Below are 22,383 nucleotides of genomic sequence, written 5' to 3'. Positions count from 1 at the left end.
AATCAGCCTCACTTTTTGACACAGAGTTGATATCTGTGAATCTTGTTGGCTCTTTAAAGAGCCAAACTGGAGACCCTGAAGTGTCAAAAGAAAAGCCATTTGGAATACACCCAGACTGATTTTGCATCACTGAACTACTTCTCAAGTTACCAGAGTTACTTGGTGGGGGTGGGGGGCAGGGGGCAGGGGCAAGGATTCTGAAAATACAGTTCATTACCAAATTTGGACATTTTGCCTTGAGTGCAAACTGCTACAGACTACAAATGAAAAAAAAAAAAAAAAAGTACTGTTTTCATATATATATATATATTTTTTTTTTGGTCCAGTTGTACGTAGTGATGAGAGAATTAATCAACTGGAGTCTAATTTAAACATACTCACTAAGGCAGCTTCTTCTTAACCAAGTTTTACAACCTTCTTTGAACTCTAGATCAAGCAAATATCTTATAGTGATTGCAGAATAGCAGTTTGGAAACTATATGATCATAGAACATGCTTCTAACTTTCTTCACAGAAATGGGATACATTGCCCAAACAAGGTATTAGCCAGCTTTCTGTTTATTTTTGAATAAATGAATGCATTTATATTTTAATATTCAAGTGGCTTTTGATATGCTGACACATAGAGAAACAATACCTTCTCTACCAAAAGATGTTCTGTATACAAACAGGCAATATTGGAAACAAATTTAAAGAAATTTTTAATTTCATAAAGTCTTTCACCATTTGAAGCAGCTGTGTTTAATTTGTTTGTTTCTATAATGTAGAGAGCTTTGATAGATTATTTTTCATTTTCTCTGTTGGGGTAGGAGGAGGATTCCAAAACTATTGTTAAAAAATAGAACCTCTCATGAGGAAATGCATCTGCATGTGGTTCCTGTGCAGAATTTCCAGGGGAGAAGTGAGCTCCTGTGGTGAAGAGGTTAACACTTGTGTGGCATCATGAAGGGTATTAGAATACCACTTGTATGGTATTATGCAATGATAACAGTTGTGTGGCTCAACTTGCTATCCACAACCCAGGACATTGTTAGAATAGGCTAGCACCTCAGTAGGTTTTCTTGAGTATGTGGTGTGTTCATGTAGCCTCTGATGAGCAGAAGAAATTAATTTTGTTACTCATAATCAAAGCTTTGGTGTGTGGTACCACTGCAAATTAAGATAGTGAATCCAAAAATAATATTAATTTATGGATCATAGGAGTTATTTGGGCATTCAAATTTCTGTTAGAATTGAAGGAACTGGCAAGAAAATAAGTGCAAACCAAGAAATTTATTGTTATGGCTGCATAATTAAGAAAAAAATAGGTCAAAGACATTCGCTGTTGCTGGAACATCATCAAGAAGATCATTTAAAGTTAAAATAGAGACTGTGGTTTATATGCCTCAGCATTTTCTGAACTGTCTTTCCCTGTAACTACTATTCTATGAAATGTCAATAGATGCTTTCTTGAAGAAAAGGTCAAGATGTTATAAAAAAAATTTTCTCTTTTAGGTCAAGAAATGTTACCACCTGTTAGTTAAATACTGTCTATAATTATTTTAACTGATAAAACTTTCTGAATCTTTAGTACACCACAGAGTATATTCAACAATGAAATCTTTAGTCTTTTGTTTCTTTTTTATTGTTCTTAATATTGGACAGAATCTGTGCTCATTGGAAGACAATTTGGGAAAACTAGTGTCTATGATGCCAATAAAGTTTGTTAATTTTGTTAATTCGGTAAAAGTGTTTGTCCAAAACGATCTGATTTGATTCAATGGCTATAACTGGTAGCTCAGTACAGAAACTGCCTGAATATATCCTGTATTCCTTCAAAGGGGACAGACTTCTGTTTAAATTCTTCAAAAATAATTTCATATGTGTGATATTACAACTGCTTATTAGGAACATTTTATAATATATGCCAGGTCCCATGTTAAGGTGCTTTGCATATACTAACTCAATTATTTTTAACAAGTTTTTAAAAGTTTTCATTGATCCAACAACTCTTTAAGGTAGACTCAATTATTATCACTACTTTATGGATGAGAAAATGGAAACAAAATAAATTTTTGTGACTTTCACAATGATCACATAATGCAAATATAGACATATCAAGTCATTTATTTTCAGTTTAGTGACCATCCTTTCCAACTAATTTTATAAATGAGGAAACATAGATTTACCTCTTATTAGCTAACTAACTGGTTCCAAATAGGGAAAGAAACACATCAAGGCTATATATTGTCCCCCTGCTTATTTAACTTATATGCAGAGTACAGCATGATAAATGTTGGGCTGGATGAATCACAAGCTAGAATCAAAATTTCTGGGAGAAATATCAATAACCTCCGATATGCAGATGATACCACCCTTATGGCAGAAAGCAAAGAAGAACTAAAGAGCCTCTGATGAAAGTGAAAGAGGAGAGTGAAAACGTTGACTAAAAGCTCAACATTCAGAAAACTAAGATCATGGCATCTGGTCCCATCACTTCATGGCAAATAGATTGGGAAACAGTGGAAACAGTGACAGACTTTATTTTTGGGGGGCTCCAAAATCACTGCAGATGGTGACTGCAGCCATGAAATTGAAAGGCACTTCCTTCTTGGAAGAAAAGCTACAACCAACCTAGACAGCATATTAAAAAGCAGAGACATTACTTTGCCAAAAAAAGGTCCATCTAGTCAAAGCTATGGTTTTTCTAGTAGTCATGTATGGATGTGAGAGTTGGACTATAAAGAAAGCTGAGCACTGAAGAATTGATGCTTTTGAACTGTGGTAGTGGAGAAGACTCTTGAGAGTCCCTTGGACTGTAAGGGGATCCAACCAATCCATCCTAAAGGAAATCAGTCCTGAATATTCATTGGTAGGACTGAGGACGAAGCTGAAACTCCAATCCTTTGGCTACCTGTTATGAAGAACTGACTCATTTGAAAAGACCCTGATGCTGGGAAAGAATGAAGGCAGGAGGAGAAGGGGATGACAGAGGATGAGATGGGGGGATGACAGAGGATGAGATGGTTGGATGGCATTACCTACTCGATGGACATGAGTTTGAGTAAGCTCCGGGAGTTGGTGACAGACAGGGAAGCTTGGTGTGCTGCAGTTCATGGGGTTGCAAAGAGTCAGATATGACTGAGCTACTGAACTGAACTGAGCTCACTAACAAGATCCCGGCAAATCCTAAAATACAATATAAAGCTCCTGCATCCAAAATTTTGTGCTGCAAAATAAATGTCCATAAAATAAACTCAACACACTTACAGTCATCCCATCATACTTAAAGATTGGGTAAAGGAAAACGTGAATGGTATATATGTGTATGGATTTTTTTTTAGTGTGTGTTTTAATAGTAGATCATCCCCAAATTGAGTTTATTATTTTTATTATCTGATTATTGAAATACTTGTTTAAAATACTCACTGCTAGGATTCACTATCTGTAATAAAATTATTCATTAGCTAATTACACTAAAAATGCTCTAAGATACAGATATTATCTTTACGCTATTTTACAAAAATGAAAAAAAAAAATGGAGCTAAGTCCTTTGCCCAAAGCCTCATATTTAGAAAGCAAGGGAACTTGGGCTTAACCTCAATGCTCTTTACTCTGATTATTGCTTCCTTTAGCATAAAGTTGAACCAATATGAGATTGCACTAATTCATTCAGATGATCCTCTAAAGTATGATTCTAGGAACTGAAATATTAGTTACAGTGAAGAATAGATGTTCGTCTATGCTCAGAAACTTTTCAGAAACACAAAACTGGAATGTGATCTCTTCCCCTACTGGTCTTTTTCAGTCTCTGTTCTTTCATGACCAAGAGACAAGTCTAGTTGTTCTAGGCATGGAGTATATATGTTATGGGGCAAAAGGTGGAAGCCTGGATTCATTGGAACTGGTTGTATGTCTGCGCTTGTGATTCTTATAGAATCTTTTGTATAAAAGTCTGTTCTTGCACTTTACTGTCACATTCACTGTCATCATGGACCATACATTTTGCTATAGTTGCTTATATGTAATTATAACGAAATAAAACTCTCATTGAGAAAATTGATTTTGTCATACAAATTTAGAAATGAAAAATATAAAATGCAATTTTATTAAAAATGTTAATTTATTATATTTAAATGTTATTTTTAAAGTGAAAGGAAAGGAAATGGATGAAAGGAAACATGCTTAAAAATCAGAAAATTGTTTAGTAGGTAGTGCAGTGGTAAATAATCTCCCTGCCAATGCAGGAGATGCAAGAGATGCAGGTTCTATCTCTGGGTCAGGAAGATCCACTGGAGTAGGAAATGGCAGTCCAGTATTCTTTCTTGGAAAATTCCATAGACAGAGGAGCCTATGGGCTATGATCCATGGGGTTGCAAAGAATCGGACATGACGCAGTGACTGAGCATGCAAGTAGATATAGTAATATGTATTGTAATGAAGTAGAAAGACCACTGGATTGGAAACCATGAGAAATTATCTTTAGTTACTTTGCCATTAAGTGTTAATATAAACTTGAAAAAGGATGCTTACACATGCTGTCTTATGTGAGACAGCAAGCTCTTGAGAGCTCAAGCTCTTGAACTGGACTTCCCAGATTTAAATCTGAGGTCTCCATCCCAATTATGTGGCCTGGGACAAAGTCTGTAACTTCTTTATATCTCAAAATCATTTTCTGAATAGTCAAGACAAAAACATATCCATCTCCTGTAGTTTGTATGCAAATTAATTAAGTGAATACATGAAAATCTCCCAGGACAGACAATAGTGCCTGGCAAATTTTAAGTATGCAATAAATTCTGACTGTTAATATTTAAAGCCATCCACTAATAATTGAACATATACTATGTGGCAGACACTGAGCAAGGAACCGAGGCTAGCACAAAGAATAAACCAAGTCCCATCCTTTGTGCTGCCTGTAGTTTAGAGCGTAACATGTAAACAGACGCTGATATGGCTATATCTGATTTGATGTGAAACAAACGCTACTGAAAGTGCCTCATGATACAGAAGGAGTTTGAATGAGAAAGAACAGATTTTCCTAACTGAACTCGATTTTAACTGAAGGCAGACGAGCAATGGGGAGAAAGGCTTTGGGTTAACACTGAATAAACAGCAGGTACAAAGTGATGAAGTATAAAGCTTCATTGTGTCTAGACAGCTAGAGGTAGTTGGTGTTGGTGGAGAGGGAGTGGTGAATGATAGAGATAAGATGCACTGGGTTTTGAACTGGATGAAGAAAATAGAGAAGAGAGCCACTTTCTAAGAGTATGTTCTTCTGATTTATAACAAAGATGAAAAGAGCAGAAGAGAACAAATAAAAAGCTGAGAATTATGACCTCAGTTTACATGATAAATTTCAGTGGTATGCACATTCTCCACACATCACATCCCCATAGGGTTTAAAAAAAAAAAAAAAAAAAAAAACCTCCATAGTGCATGAGGGCTTTCCTGGTCTCTAAGTTAAAGAGATTCTAAGGTTAAAGAATTCTCCTGCCAATGCACGACACCTAGGGGCAATCCCTAGGTTGGGAAGATCTGGAGCAGGAAATGGCAACCTACTCCAATATTGTTGCCTGGACAATCCCATGGACAGAGGAGCCTGACAAGCTACAGCCCATGGGGTCACAAAGTCCGACATGACTTGGTTACACAACAACAAGAGCAGAGTGCATGAAGCAATGGAACTAAATTTCCTCATCAACTGTGTATTCTCTGAAAGATAGTTGCAAATTGAGGATAAATAGTGTTACTTACATCATTCCACATTTTATAATGCAAAGTCTCAAATATTTTTATACTTTCCCTACCAATGAAAACACAAAGTTAAGCAGTGTTAGGATATTTATATGCAAACTTTAGTGACTGCAAAGATGTTTCTTAATGATCAAGGTGTAACAGAGAATGGCAATATCATTGTATTAAATGCACCTTAACTGAATATATAATTAGTAGCAGCTTGAGTGGGTCTGCTTTTAGTCTGAATTCCTTTTAGTCCAGTGAAAAATGATGAAGGTTCATTCCCTCTTCCTTATATTTGTATTTGTAGTTCTAACATCATTTCATGTTCTATAATGGAGGTGAGTTTTGAATGGGAGGTTTATTTTTATTGGATCCTGTCCCTCTGTGATTCCAATAAACACCAGTTAAATCAAAGAAATGCAGAAGGCTGTAAAGGTTAGAGTGTTTTCTAGTTTACCTTCTTTTTTAAAAATTTTATTTATTTTAATTGGAGGCTAATTGCTTAACAATATTGTAGTGGTTTTTGCCATACATTGACATGAATCAGCCATGGGTTCTTATCAAAATGGAGCAGCTTTATGACTCAAAGAAGTTTAGTGATTGGCTTAAGGCTATTAAGCAAGAGAAAAGCAGAGACTCCTTGAACTGTAGATTATTATTATTATTATTATCATTATTTTTGGTCCAGTTCACCAAGCCTCTGTCCTTGATTATTACAGTCTCTTATAGTTAAGGCTTCCCCAATGGCTCAGAGGTAAAGAATCTGCCTGCAGTGCAGGAGATGTAGAAAACATGAGTGAGAACCTTGGGTCTGGAAGATCCCCTGGAGGAGGGAACAGCAACCCACTCCAGTATTCTTGCTGGGAAAATCCCACGGACAGAGGAGTCTGGTGGGTTGCAGTCTATCAGGTGGCAAAGAGTCAGACACAAGGGAAGCAACTGAGCGCACACACAGTTAATTTCTGATATTTGTGTTAGCGCGTAAAATGGAACGGAAGGCATAGAAGAGGTCACACCAGGAAACTCCTCTCATTTCTGAATGCAAAAGCAGATTGCAAAAGCTAATAGAAAGCATATTTAGACAGAGTCAGTTCATCTCTCAGTTCAACTCTTTCTTTTCCTTTCATAAAGGTTTCCTTTAAACTTTAATTTTTCCTTTAAACTTTAAAGATCCTATACATGTAGTAGACATTTTCATTTCTTGGCTGATGCACACGTAACTGCCCATTTTTTTGCATAGAATGTAAACCACCTGCAAAGAATAATAAATACCATCATTATGCATGGTTTGAAGAATTAAATAAGCATGCCTTGACATTTCTGCGCATTCAATATTACTTCAGCCTCCAGCAAGCCAGGTTAAAATAAAACTTATGGATAGATTACTAAATATTGAAAGTGTTCATCCTGATAATTGCAGGTCAGTTTGGAAGCAGAAGTAAATACTGAGAAGGATGAGGTTGTAGACCAGGTCATCAATACTAAAGAAGCACTAGAAGAAGGCAAGAATACAGCTATGAGGTTTAGGGGAGCAAGAGTACCAAGACAATAGATTGTATAAAACTAGTCAGAAATTGAATGATAAATTACTAGTGATGGGCATCCATACTTTCCATAGACTTCTGGGGATAAAAAGCTACTGGGGAAATTTCTTATACTACTCTGTTGAGAAGGAAAATGAAACTCCATCCTATGCTTAGCTAGAAAGACTTCCCAAAGCTATCTGTCATGGACCTCAGAATGGAAACTTATAACCCTCAGTTCTCATATTTGGCAACTGTAATTATTGCTCAAACTACCCATTTGTAGATGAAAAAAGAGAAATCACCAAATGCTATCTGCCTTCCTAAAATCTAAGTACTGTAATTCTCCTACATACAAACCTTCAAGTTGCAAGCTTTCAAAGATGCGAATGTGCAGGTGCATGTCCAACCATGAAAGTTAGTTCACATACCCGGAGTACATGATCATGTGCATGCATTCTCTTCAGGTGGCTGCACTTTTATGCATTTTACTGCACAGTACTGGATAGGGAAGAGTAGTAGAGTATCTTTGTTTCAAGCCGGGTATGTCCAGAAGCCAGAATAAAGCAGTGATGATGTACAGTATTACACTTTTCAAGACATTCGGTTCAGTTCAGTTGCTCAGTCGTGTCTGATTCTTTGCGACCCCATGGACTGCAGCACAACAGGCCTCCCTGTCCATCACTAACTCCTGGAGTTTACTCACATTCATGCCTATTGAGTTAGTGATGCCATTGAACCATCTCATCCTCTGTCATCCCCTTCTCCTCCCGCCTTCAATCTCTCACAGCATCAGGGTCTTTTCAAATGAGTCAGTTCTTTGCATCAGGGGGCGACAGTATTGGAGATTCAGCTTTAGCATTAGTTCTTCCAATGAATATTCAGGACTGATTTCCTTTAGGATGGTCTGGTTGGATCTCCTTGCAGTCCAAGAGTCTTCTCCAACACCACACTTCTAAAGCATTAATTCTTCAGTGCTCAGCTTTCTTTATAGCCAGCTCTCACATCCATACATGACTACTGGAAAAACCATAGCCTTGACTAGACAGACCTTTGTTGGCAAAATAATGTCTCTGCTTTTTAATATGCTATCTAGGTTTGTCATAAATGTCCTTCCAAGGAGGAAGTGTCTTAATTTCATGGCTGCAGTCACCATCTGCAGTGATTTTGGAGCCCAAAAAATGCAAAGTCTGTTACTGTTTCCGATGTTTCCCAATCTATTTGCCATGAAGTGATGGGGCCAGAGGCCATGATCTTAGTTTTCTGAATGTTGAGCTTTAAGCCAACTTTTTCATTCTCCTCTTTCACTTTCATCAAAAGGCTCTTTAGTTCCTCTTTGCTTTCTGCTATAAGGATGGTGTCATCTGCATATCTGAGGTTATTGATGTTTCTCCCAGCAATGTTGATTCCAGCTTGTGCTTCATCCAGCCCGGTGTTTCTCATGATATACTCTGCATAGAAGTTAAATAAGCAGGGTGACAATATACAGCCTTGACATACTTCTTTTCCTATTTCGATCCAGTCTGTTGTTCCATGTCTAGTTCTAACTGTTGTTTCTTGTCCTGCATACAGATTTCTCAGGAGGCAGGTCAGAAGTTCTGGTATTCCCATCTCTTTAAGCATTTTCCACAGTTTGTGGTAATCCACACAGTCAAAGGCTTTAGTGTAGTCAATAAAGCAGAAGTAGATGTTTTTCTGGAACTGTCTTGCTTTTTCAATAATCCATCAGATATTGGAAATTTGATCTCTGGTTCCTCTGCCTGTTCTAAAACCAGTTTGAACATCTGGAAGTTCACGGTTCATGGCTGGCTTGGAAAATTTTGAGTATTACTTTACTAGCTCGTGAGATGAGTGCAATTGGGTGGTACTTTGTCTTTGGGATTGGAATGAAACCTGACCTTTACCAGTCCTGTGGCCACTGCTGATTTTTCCAAATTTGCTGGCATATTGAGTGCAGCACTTTCACAGCATCATCTTTTAGGATTTGAAATAGCTCAACTGGAATCCCATCACCTCCACTAGCTTTGTTCGTAGTGATGCTTACTAAGGCCCACTTTACTTTGCATTCCAGGGATGTCTGGCTCTAGGTGAGTGATCATACCATTGTGATTATCTGGGTTGTGAAGATCTTTTTTTGCGTAGTTCTTCTATGTATTCTTGCCACCTCTTATTATTATATTCTGCTTCTGTTAGGTCTATACCATTTCTGTCCTTTATTGAGCCCATCTTTGCATGAAATATTCCCTTTGTATCTCTAATTTTCTTGAAGAGATCTCTAGTCCTTCCCATTCTATTTTTTCCCTCTATTTCTTTGCACTGATTACTGAGGAAGGCTTTCTTATCTCTCTTTTCTATTCTTTGGAACTCTGCATTCACATGGGTATATCTTTCCTTTTCTCCTTTGCTTTTTGCTTCTCTTCTTTTCTCAGCTATTTGTAAGGCTTCCTCAGGCAGCCATTTTGCTTTTTTGCACTTCTTTTTCTTGGGGATGGTTTCAAGATATTATAAGATTAAAAATATTTTCTCTATTTTTGTGTTTGTTTTTATGCATTATTAGTGTGAATATTATTATAAACCTATTACAGTATGGTACTATATAGCCAATTGTGTTAGTCGGGTACCTGGGCTAATTTTGTTGGACTTATGAACGAATGGATTTAATGGATTTGCACTCAGAATGGAACTTGATCATACGTAGGGGACTTATCGTAGTCATTCAGTGTCAGAACTTGACTTAGAAGACAGGTAACGTAGCGTCGAAGAATTGGTGCTTTTGAAATGTGATACTGGAGAAGATTCTGGAGAGCCCCTTGAACCACAAGGAGATCAAATCAGTCAATCCTAAAAGAAATCAGCCCTGATTATTCATTGGCAGGACTGACGGTAAAGCTCCAATACTTTGGTCACCTGATGTGCAATGCGGACTCATCAGAAAAGACCCTGATGCTAGGAAAGATTTGGGGGGGAGGGGGGATGGCAACAGAGGATGAGATGGTTACATAGCATCACCATCACAATGGACATGAGTTTGAACAAATTCCCGGAGATAGTGAAGGACAGAGAAGCCTGGAGTGTTGCAATCCATGTGGTCACAAAGAGTCAGATATGACAGTGACTCGACAACAACAGCAATGTAGTTTTTGGGGTGGAAGTGGGGTAAACCTCCTACCCAAGTTTGGTTCATGTATTGAGGATGATGATGCCACATATCATCCCACCAAGAGGGTATGAAGAGATTTACCAACTTCATCATGTGATGAGGCTTTCTGGGGCTAGCAGAGCAGGCTCCCAAGCAAATCCAAAAGTGACTTGAAAGAAAATGGAAGACTCTCTGACTTTGGATTTCTTGTGCTTAGATGATGTGTCCAGGGTTAGCTTTCTTGTGCAAGGGCCAGGGAATGCATGGTATCTTAGTCCTTTATCCTTGTAACAAATTGTCAGAAACCAGGTGGCCTAAACACCAGAAACTTTTTCTCTAACATTTATGGAGGCTAGAAGTTTAAAATCACTTGTGTGATGTCAGTGACAGTAAGGTTAGTTCACTGTGGGGAATCAGAGAAAATCTGTTCCATGCCTCTCTCCCCATCTCTGGTGGTTGCTAGAAAATCTTGGCATTTTTTGGCTAGTAACTGCCTCACTCCGATCTATGTCTCCATCGTCATATGGCCTTCTTTCTCCTTTTCTTATAAAGATCTCAGTCTTATTGCTTTAAGGGCCCACCGTAATCCAGTATGAACTCATTTTAACTTAGTCGGTTACATCTGCAAAGACCCCATTTCAGAAAGCAGTCACATTCTGAGGTTCCTGATGGACAGGAATTCAGCCCAGTGCATGTGCTAAGAACTTCCTGCCTGTGCCAAAGGAGAAAGTGCATGAATTTTCTTATTGTCTTGTTCAGTTGGGGCAAGTGGGAAAGATGGTGGCATGGGATGTCGGATTTTGTCAGCAATTAAACATTGAAAATAGAGTCTGACTCTTTATTGCAAAAGAGCTCTTGAGTCCTCAGTAAATTATATTCTTTACTTGTTTGTCAGTAAGAAGGATGACACTAATATTTACCTTTCAAATCCATACCCTTATGACTGTGAGAAAAAGATGCTAAAATATTACAGGAATTGTATTATTTATAAAAGTTGTACACTAACCTGTGCTGGGCAAGTATGATCATATGCTCCATCTATCTCAGAATGAAGAATCCAGAATTAAGAAATATTTGAAGATAATTTGCCAGCAAGTAGATCACATAAGGCTAGGAAAGATGTTGAATTGATGATCACTTCCTTGACTAGGATGCTACAGTAATTCTGAATAGATTCCAGACCTTAGGACATCACAGGACAATATGTAAGCCATATACTTATGGGGCCTTTGAGCCTTAATGCCCCCTTTATATAATAAGTATCAAATAAACTACACCATTTCCTATCTTAAAGTGAAATACTTGGTTTCTATTATATACCTCACACACACATAGCCATCTAACTGTAGTTGGAGAGGAAGTCAAGAAAATTAAGTTTTAAAAATATGTGTTAAAGGATGTCCCTGGCTGTCCAGTGGTTGAAGCTTTGTGTTCTAATACAGGGGGTGTGGATTCAATCCCTGATCAGAGAGCTAAGGTCCAATATGCCTTGAGGCCAGAAAAACAAACCATAAAACAGAAACAATATTGTAACAAATTCAATAAATACTTTAAAAATAGTCCACATAAAAAATATTTGAAAATTTAAAAAGTAAGTATTATTATGTTGATATATAAATATCTAGACTCTTCCATCCTAGAAAATACAATAGAACAATCAGATGCCTCCATGTAGATGTAGAATTGCTGAAAATAAGAACTGCAAATGCAAGTCCATGGTAGTGGTGAAAGAAAAATCATGAGTGGGATTTTTGAAGTAATAAATAACTATTGGTTATCTGAACACAACAGAATACCGTGTTCCTCTGACTTATATGTTGGTTTCATTCCCTTTAAAGTTCATGCATTTTTAAAGCTTGCAAAAGTGCTTTAATTTATATTTAAAATAGAATTAGACTCCAGGCTTAGATAATTATATACAGACTTTACTTCACTTATTTCAGTGGTGGAATGTTTATGTATCCAACATTTATTGTGACAGGCATTTACTAATGCTCCAACAAATATCCAAAGAACCACAGAGATCCATTAGAATAGATTATCTCAAATTTTTAGATTTATAGAATGCTTCTTCTAATATAGCAGGGAATTACATTAAATTTGAATGCAACTTTTGAAGACTGCCAATTAAAGCTAATTTTAACAGTTTCTATCAGGCATAAAATTTTAAATGCCCTCACCTTTCTAACTTAGCTGATTTATTTAATGCTATGAAAACACTTCACGCAACTTATTATGGAAAGAGAAACTACTGTCTGTTGGGGTTTGTTTATTTTAATCAAATGAAGATTAAGGTCAGCCAGAAAATTCTGGTGTGAGTAAGACTATGATGTTCCAAATAGCTTGGGATGGGTAACTAGAGACACATGTCAACTCAATATTAATGAAACTAGTGATCAAAAGCAGTATATGCCAGATTTATTTTGTAAAGAGACTGGACACAGAATTCAGGTTGGTGGAATCCCATGTTTAAAAACTATACCCCAAGCTTGATATGATGACATGCTAACTTGGACTGATGAGGTTATGGAAATATATGCAGTTATAATGAACAAATATAGATTGATTGATTTACCAAGGTTTAAAACAAGTATGGTGTCTAGAATAGAAAGTCCTCCGCATGATCAGACATGATCAACTATTATGCTTATTCTGAATCTTGTATTTTAAGAAAATATATTGGAACATGTCCAGAAAAATAGCATCTATGTGATAAAAAGCGTGTGTGTGCATAGGTGTGTGCATGCATGTGTGTATATGTGTTCATGCATATGAATGTTTAATGTATGCAAGCCATCAATCCTGAAAAATATACTCATGATTCATGTTCTCATATTTACATGCTTTTCTTTGACAATGTACACAGTGAATTTTATTCTAAAGTGTTTTTTTTTTTTCCCCATGAATATTCTTTTTAAAAACTGTGGTAAAATACAAATAGCATGAAATCTTAACAAATTTTTATGTGTACTACACAGCATTGTTAACTATACTTATATCATCATACAGCAGAAACGTAGAACTTTTTCATCTTGCATGACTAAAATTCTATATTGAACAGCTCCCCTTTTCTACCTCCCTGTGGTCCCTGGCAACTACCATTCAACTTTCTGCTTCTATGAATTTGATTATTTCATATAACTCTTACAAGTGACCTGCCTCAGGGGCAGGAGCTCTGGGTGCAGCAGACCTAGGTATGACATAAGCCCTCTTGGAGGAGGTCGCCATTAACCCCACCATAGAGCCACCAAAACTTACACAGAACTGGGGAAACAGACTCTTGGGGGGCACAAACAAAACCTGTGTGCAACAGGACCCAGGAGAAAGGAGCAGTGACCCCACAAGAGACTGACCCAGACTTGCCCATGAGTGTCCAGGAGTCTCTGGAGGAGGTGTGGGTCAGCAGTGGCCCACTACAGGGTCGGGGGCACTGAGTGAGGCGGTGCATGCACTGGACATTTTGAAGGAGGGCGTCATTATCTTCATCACCTCAACTATAGTTTGGGCTCCAAAAGCATTGCAGATGGTGACTGCAGCCATGAAATTAAAATACGCTTACTCCTTGGAAGGAAAGTTATGACCAACCAGATAGCATATTAAAAAGCAGAGACATTACTTTGCCAACAAAGATCTGTCTAGTCAAGGCTATGGTTTTTCCAGTGGTCATGTATGGATGTGAGAGTTGGACTGTGAAGAAAGCTGAGCACCGAAGAATTGATGCTTTCAAACTGTGGTGTTAAGAAGACTCTTGAGAGTCCCTTGGACTGCAAGGAGATCCAACCAGTCCATCTTGAAGAAGATAAGTCCTGGGTGTTCATTGGAAGGACTGATGTTGAAGCTGAAACTCCAATACTTTGGCCACCTCATGGGAAGAGTTGACTCATTGGAAAAGACCCTGATGCTGGGAGGGATTGGGGGCAGGAGGAGAAGGGGACGACAGAGGATGAGATGGCTGGATGGCATCACCTACTCGATGGACATGAGTTTGAGTAAACTCTGGGAGTTGGTGATGGACAGGAAGGCCCGTGCTGAGATTCATGGGGTCGCAAAGAATCAGATAGGACTGAACTGAACTGATAGTTTGGTCTCAGGTCAAGTAACAGAGAAGGAACACAGCCCCACCCATCAACAGAAAATTGGATTAAAGATTTATTGAGCATGGCCCCGCCCATCAGAACAATACCCAGTTTCCCCCTCAGCCAATCTTTCCCATCAGGAAGCATCCATAAGCCGCTTATCCTTCTCCATCAGAGGGCAGACAGACTGAAAACCACAATCACAGAAAACTAATCAAACTGATCACATGGACCACAGCCTTGTCTAACCCAATCAAACTATGAGCCATGCCCTGTAGGGCCACCCAAGACGGATGGGTCATGGTGGAGAATTCTGACAAAACATGGTGTACTGGAGAAGAGAATGGCAAGCCACTTCAGTATTCTTGCCTTGAGAACCCCATATACAGCAGTATGTAAGGCAAAAAGATAAGACACTGAAAGATGAACTCCCCAGGTTGTTAGGTGCCCAATATGCTACTGGAGAAGAGTAGAGAAATAACTTCAGAAAGAATGAAGAGATGGAGCCAGGACAAAAACAACACTCAGTTGTGGATGTGACTGGTGACTGAAGTAAAATCCAATGCTGTAAAGAACAGTATTGCATAGGAACCTGGAATGTTAGGTCCATGAATCAAGGTAAATTGAAAGTGGTCAAACAGGACATGGCAGGAGTGAACACTGAAATTTTAGGAATCAGTGAGTGAACTGAAATGGACTGGAATGGGTGAATTTCACTCAGATGACCATTATATCTACTACTGTGGGCAGGAATCCCTTAGAAGAAGTGGGGTAGCCATCATAGACAACAAAAGAGTCCAAAATGCAGTATAGTACTTGGATGCGATCTCAAAAATGACAGGAGGACCTCTGTTCATTTCCAAAGCAAACCATTCAATGTCACAGTAATCCAAGTCTATGCCCCAACAAGTAAAGCTGAAGAAGCTGTAGTTGAACAGTTCTGTGAAGACCTACAAGACCATCTAGAACTAACAAACCAAAAAAGATGTCCTTTTCATCATAGGCAACTGGAGTGCAAAAGTAGGAAGTCAAGAAACACCTGGTGTAACAGGCAAATTTGGCCTTGGAATACGAAATGAAGCAGGGCAAAGGCTAATAGAGTTCTGCCAAGAGAACGCACTGCTCATAGCAAACACCCTCTTCCAACAACACAAGAGAAGACTCTACACATGGACATCACCAGATAGTCAATACTGAAATCAGATTGATTGTATTCTTTGTAGCCAAAGAGGGAAAAACTCTATACAGTCAGCAAAAACAAGACTGGGAGCTGACTGTGGCTCAGATCATGAACTCCTTATTGCTAAATTCAGACTGAAATTGAAAAAAGTAGGGAAAACCACTGGACCATTTAGGTATGACCTAAATCAAATCCCTTACGATTATACAGTGGAAGTGATAAACAGATTCAAGGGATCATATCTGATAGACAGAGTGCCTGAGGCACTATGGACAGAGGTTCCTGACACTGTACAGGAGGCAGTGATCAAGACCATCCCCAAGAAAAAGAAATGCAAAAAGGCAAAATGGTTGTCTGAGGAGGCCTTACAAATAGCTGAGAGATGAAGAGAAGTGAAAGGCCAAGGAGAAAAGGAAAGATATTCTCATTTGAATGCAGAGTTCCAAAGAATAGAAAGGAGAGATAAGATGTCTTCCTCAGTTATTAATGCAAAGAAATAGCAGAAAACAATGCAATGGGAAAGAGTAGACATCACTTCAAGAAAATCAGAGATACCAAGGGAATTTTCCATGCAAAGATGGGCACAATAAAAGACAGAAATTGTATGGACCTAACAGAAGCAAGAGGATATTAAGAAGAGGTGGCAAGAATACACAGAATAACTGTAGAAAAAAGATCTTCATGGCCCAGATAACCACGATGGTGTGATCGATCACTCACCTAGAGCCAGACATCCTGGAATGCGAAGTCAAGGGGGCCTTGTTAAGCATCACTACAAACAAAGCTAGTGGAGGTGATGGAATTCCTGTTGAGCTATTTCAAAGCCTAAAGGATGATGCTGTGAAAGTGTTGCTCTCAAAATGCCAGCAAATTTGGGAAACTTAGTAGTGGCCACAGGACTGGAAAAGGGCAGTTTTCATTCTAATCCAAAGAAAAGCAATGACAATAAATGTTCAAACTACTTCACAACTGCACTCATCTCACATGCTAGCAAATTAATGCTCAAAATTCTCCAAGTCAGGCTCCAAAAAGTGCATGAACCGCGAACTTCCAGATGTTCAAGCTGGATTTAAAAAGGCAGAGAGAGGAACCAGAGATCAAATTGCCAACATCCATTAGGTCATTGAAAAAGCACATGAGTTCCAGAAAAACATCTACTTCTGCTTTGTTGACTACACCAAAACCTTTGACTGTTGTATCACAACAAACTGTTGACAATTCTTAAAAAGACAGTAATACCAGACCACCTTTCCTGCCTCCTGAGAAATCTGTATGCAGGAAAAAAAGCAACAGTTAAAAAGAAGCAACAGTTAGAACTGGGCATGGAACAACAGATTGGTTCCAAATCGGGAAAGGAGTATGTCAAGGCTGTATATTATCACCCTGCTTATTTAACTTATATGCAGAGTACATCATGAGAAATGCTGGACTGGATGAAGCAGAACCTGGAATCAAGATTTCCAGGTGAAATATCAATAACCTCAGATATGCAGATGACACCACCCTTATGGCAGAAAGCAAAGAAGAACTGAAAAGCCTCTTGATGAAAGTTAAAGAGGAGAGTGAAAATGTTGGCTTAAATCTCAACATTCAGAAAACTAAGATCATGGCATCTGGTCCCATCACCTCATGGCAAATAAATAGGGAAGCAATGGAAACAGTGGCAGACTTTATTTTCTTGGGCTCCAAAATCACTGCAGATGGTGACTGCAGTCATGAAATTAAAAGACACTTGCTCCTTGGAAGAAAAGCTATTAGAAACTTAGACAGCATATTAAAAAACAGACGTTACTTTGCTAACTAGTAAGCGTCTGTCTAGTCAAAGTTGTGGTTTTTCCAGTAGTTATGTATGGATGTGAGAGTTGGACCATAAAGAAAGCTGAGTGCTGAAGAATTGATTCTTCTGAACTCTGGTATTGGAGAAGACTCTTGAGAGTTCTTTGGACTGCAAGGAGATCAAACCAGTCAATCCTAAAGGAAATCTGTCTTGAATATACGTTGGAAGGACTGATGCTGAAGCTGAAACTCCAGTCCTTTGGCCACCTGATATGAAGAACTGACTCATTGGAAAAGACCCTGATGCTGGGAAAGATTGAAAGCGAGAAGAGAGGGGGACGGCAGAGGATGAGATGGTTGGATGGCATCACCAACTCGATGGACCTGAGTTTGAATAGTTTCCGGGAGTTGGCGATGGACAGGGGGGCCTGGCGTGCTGCAGTCCAAACCGTCTCAAAGAGTGGGACACAGTTGAGCGACTGAACTGAACTTATAAGTGACATCATGCAGTTTTTCTTTCTGTTATTATCATCACTTAGCAAAGTGTTCTCAGGATTCATTTGTTATAGTATGTGACAGAATTTCCTTTTTAAACATTAGATAGTATTCCATAGCATGCATGAGCCACATTTTGGATGTCCATTCATCTCCTGATGGACATTCAGGCTGTTTCTACCTTTTGGCTGTTGTGAACTATGTTTCAGTGGACATAGGAGTGCAATTATCTGTTTGAGATTTGAGATTCTGATTCTTCTGGATAAATACCAAGATGAAACAGGATTGTGGGCCATGTTATGGTTCTAGTTTTTGTTTTTTGAGAAATCTGTACATTGTTTCCACAGCAGCTGCATGATTTTGCATTCACCAAGATTGCACAAGGGTACCAAATTTTCCACATCCTCACCACATCTGTTGTTTTCTGTTACAAACACACACACACACACACACACACCATCCTATTCTACATAGACACATATGATTTTGTATCTTATTGTGGTTTTGATTTGCATTTCCCTGATGATTAGTAATATTGAGCATCTTTCCCTATACCTGTTGGTCATTTGTATATTTCCTTTTCAAAAATGTCTACTCATGTATTGTGTACTAATTGGATTATTATTATTTTTTGTTGTTGAGTTGTTGGATTTGCCTATATATTTTGAATTTTAACCTTTTATCATATATATGGCCTTCAAGTATGTTCTCCCATTATGCAGATTGCCTTTTCAAGCTGTTGATTATTTCATACACTATCCAGAAGCTTTTAGTTTGAGGTAGTCTCATTTGTTCATTCTTGTTTTTGTTGTACTTGCTTTTGGTGCATTAGCCAAGAAATCATTGCCAAAGCCAATCTCATGAAATTTCCCCTATGTTTTCTGCTAGGAGTTTTATAATTGAAGATCTTATACTTAAGTCTTTAATCCATTTTGAGTTGATTTTTGTGAATGGTACAAAATAAAGTTCACTTTCTTTCTTTTGCATGTAGAAGTCCAGTTTTTTTCAACATCATTTGAAGAAATTGTCTGTTCTTCATTGTGGAGCTCATCCCCTCTGTCAAAGATCATTGACTATATATGCTTGGGTTTATTTCTGAACTCTATGTTCTGTATGCTTGTATGCTTAGTCGCTTTAGTTGTGTCCGACTCTCTGCAACCCAATGGACCATAGCCTGCCAGGCTCCTCTGTCCACAGAACATGATTTTGATTGTATAAAAATAAAAAATCATACAATCAAAATTATGTTCTGTATGATTTTTTAATGCCAGTACCATACCATTTTGATTACTGTACCTTTTAATGTGTTTTGATCCCAGGAATTCTGAGGTCTGAATTTTTGTTTTCTTTCTCAAGTTTGTCTTGGGTATTTAGGTTGTGAATTTTAGGATTTTTTTCCCTTTCTGCAAAAAAAGAAAAAAAAAAATTCCATTGAGATCTTGATATGGATTGCATTGAATCTGTAGATTACAGTGAGTTGTTTGGACATTTCGACAATAATGGATTTCCAAACCATGGACATGGAATGTATCTTCATTTATTTGTGTCATCTTTAATTTCATTCAACTATAATTTGTGTTTTTCAGTGTATAAATATTTTGTTTCTTTACTTAAGGGAAAATATCTATCAGTTCCTTAAAGGAGAAGATAACAAGGAAAAATGATTATACATTTTTTTTTAATTTATCAAATTGAAAACTTCAGTAGATAAAGTTTTAGATAATGTTTATCTTTTCAAACATTATTTGTATTAAATATTTTGGTGATTTCTTTAATATTTAAATTTCAGGTTGAGTCTGAATGCTTGGATAGATATGTTTCCCTCTCATTTTCTATCTGTATGTGTTTGTATTTGAGCTGTGTTTGTAATTGAGCTGTAATACACAGACAAGGATAAATAGATTGCACTTTGTGATGACCCAAGGTCAATAGCTGATAATTCAAAGAACTTTGAGTCAAAAGTTCTGTATAACTTCTAGCAACTGCAGTAAATAAACCCAGACTTCTTACATTTTGAATTATTTTGACAGAGTTTTGGAGTGCTTATGTGATTTAATTATTTGCTGTAACTTTTGTGTTTTCTTATAGCAGCCTTTCCCCACCTTAACTTCTGGTTTACTCTGAGCTGCTCTGGCTTGGGAATCTGATAATAATTTAACTGAAATGTGTATCTAAATTACAAATAAATTGGCCCTTACTGTTAGCTTGGGGGCCTCCTCTGGGTTACAAAGCAAATAAACTCAGTGAGGTCCCTTTATGCAATCCAGAAGTTGTTCCTAACTTTTTTTGCTCTATTCTGGAGAATTGGGGTTACGCTGAATTTCTGCACACAATCCATATCCACCCACAAGTCTGCACTGATATTTAGCCACCTTCTGCTCTGTACACGAGCTTTGCTTTTTCTATAAACTCTGTTAAGACCTGTATTGGATTTTCTGTCTCAGCATTCCAAGTTTGTGTCTGCACACCTTACATGCAGTGTTGCTGGGAATTAAACTCACTTGAATATTAGGACAGGAGCCAAAACGGTTATAAAATATGACTGAAGCACAGGAAGCAAGTCTTGGCATTAAGTGGTTCTTCTCTTGCCTGTTTTGGCAGGTGCTTATAAGCCCGCTTCAATTCACACATCAATCTTGAAATGATAATTCCTTTGGTAATTATCAAAAGTCATTGCTGGTACACTTTTTAGATGGGAATTTATGTCTCAGTGTCATGCCGTTCCTAAAATGGCACATTTGGTGTTCAGACAACTGTATCTGCATGGCTGGCAGTCGTCCTTGGGCTCAGCCCCTCTTCATTCCATTTTCCCGCCTTGTGCCCGGGACCATTCCTTTTAGTCAGAGTGGCTTTGTTGCCTCGGTTGCAAAATTTCCCCCTAATAAAGAGCTATACTGATTGCCATTTGTTGCTCCTCTTTTAAGAGTCTTCCTTATGTTTGTTCTCTTTATGAATATCACTTATTAATAGAAGTCAGTGTCGAGTGACTCAACAAAGACTGAATCAAGAATTTCTAGGGCCCATGTCCCTAATAACATCAAGAGTCACGATCAGAAGCAGATACATGGTGATGGTAATAAAACTAAATTTTGAGCTCCTTACTTACACAGTGCCCTCCAATTGCCAATACCGTATCCATTATTCTGCATTATTTTACTTGAAGACACTTGAGTTGGAATAAACTATAATTTTTATAAAACTGAGTATTCCCCATGTGGATGTATACAGCTCATGAAGACCCTTGATGATATCTTTCACTCTCCCTTTTATCCTTCCTTTTAAATTACCTTTACCTTAATATTTCTTTTTCTCCTTGTCTTCTCATTTTCTTTCTTTTTTTCTCTCACCTCTTTCTCATCTCCCCCCCATCTTATGATATTCAAAACATTTTTCTTCTTCCTTTTTACTCTAATGACTACCGTCTTGTCTTTTTTTCATCATTTGACTAAAAACATACAATCCTTTGAAGACTAACACTCATTTTCACTTTGGTTCATGTCTCATGAACACAATTTGCACACGTGGATTTTCACCTATATCAAAGGTGTACAGAATACACATCTCCAACTGGGATTTCAAATTAATTTATCAAGAAGGAGCCCACATCTTTGTACCTGTGAAAATATTTTGTGAGAGCAGCAGGATACAAGAATAAAGCTCTGTTAAAAGTTCCTAAAAGTTTTCACTTAATAGATATTCTTGCCTTTCTTGTTATAAAGGAAAGGCATGTTATTCTAATCTGGAAATCTCCACAGTACAATCAAGTGGAATTTTTGTTTATTGTTAGAATAAGACCATATTTTCATATATGTATTCTTTGAGTACAAGAAAAAAGTCAAAATAATTGTCAAATAGATTATTACTAAGTCACAACATATCCATCATTTAAATCAGAAAAGATTTTAATGCCTTCCATAAATTTTACCTTGATGGATGAGACATATCCAGCCATCAAGGATATTTTTGTGATACATGAAATGACAAAATGATGATGATGATAATGATGATAAAATGAAAATGAAGCCATTAGGGCAAAATAATTAAATGTTCTAGCGGAGTGATTTCTGAACCTGGTTGATCATCAGAAGTCACCTGGTTTTATATACAATTTTTTTTCTATCAGTAAAGATTCATAACTCTTACTCCAGATATATTGAATTGGAACCTCTGGAGCTGAAGACATATAATTGCACTTTCAAAAATATCCACAGGTAATTCTGATGATAAGCCAAGCTGGGAAATTATTGACAGGGGGAAAATAAGCTCATTGTCTCTTGTGAAGAGAAATGACTTTACGTTCACATGACAATGAAGGAGGAGATATTTATCCAATAAAAGACTGATAGAACTTGATTAAGAAGGGAATTCTCAGTAGGAAAAAATGAAAGGGAGTAGATATCTGAAGCTGAAAAGTAATAGGCATCAGGGAATACTTAAAGGGACTAAACTGACAGATATTTATGACACTTGGTC

The sequence above is a fragment of the Dama dama genome, chromosome 1 (genome assembly GCF_033118175.1).
Source record: "Dama dama isolate Ldn47 chromosome 1, ASM3311817v1, whole genome shotgun sequence".
Taxonomy (NCBI): domain Eukaryota; kingdom Metazoa; phylum Chordata; class Mammalia; order Artiodactyla; family Cervidae; genus Dama; species Dama dama.
Note: the sequence above shows the minus strand (reverse complement) of the source record.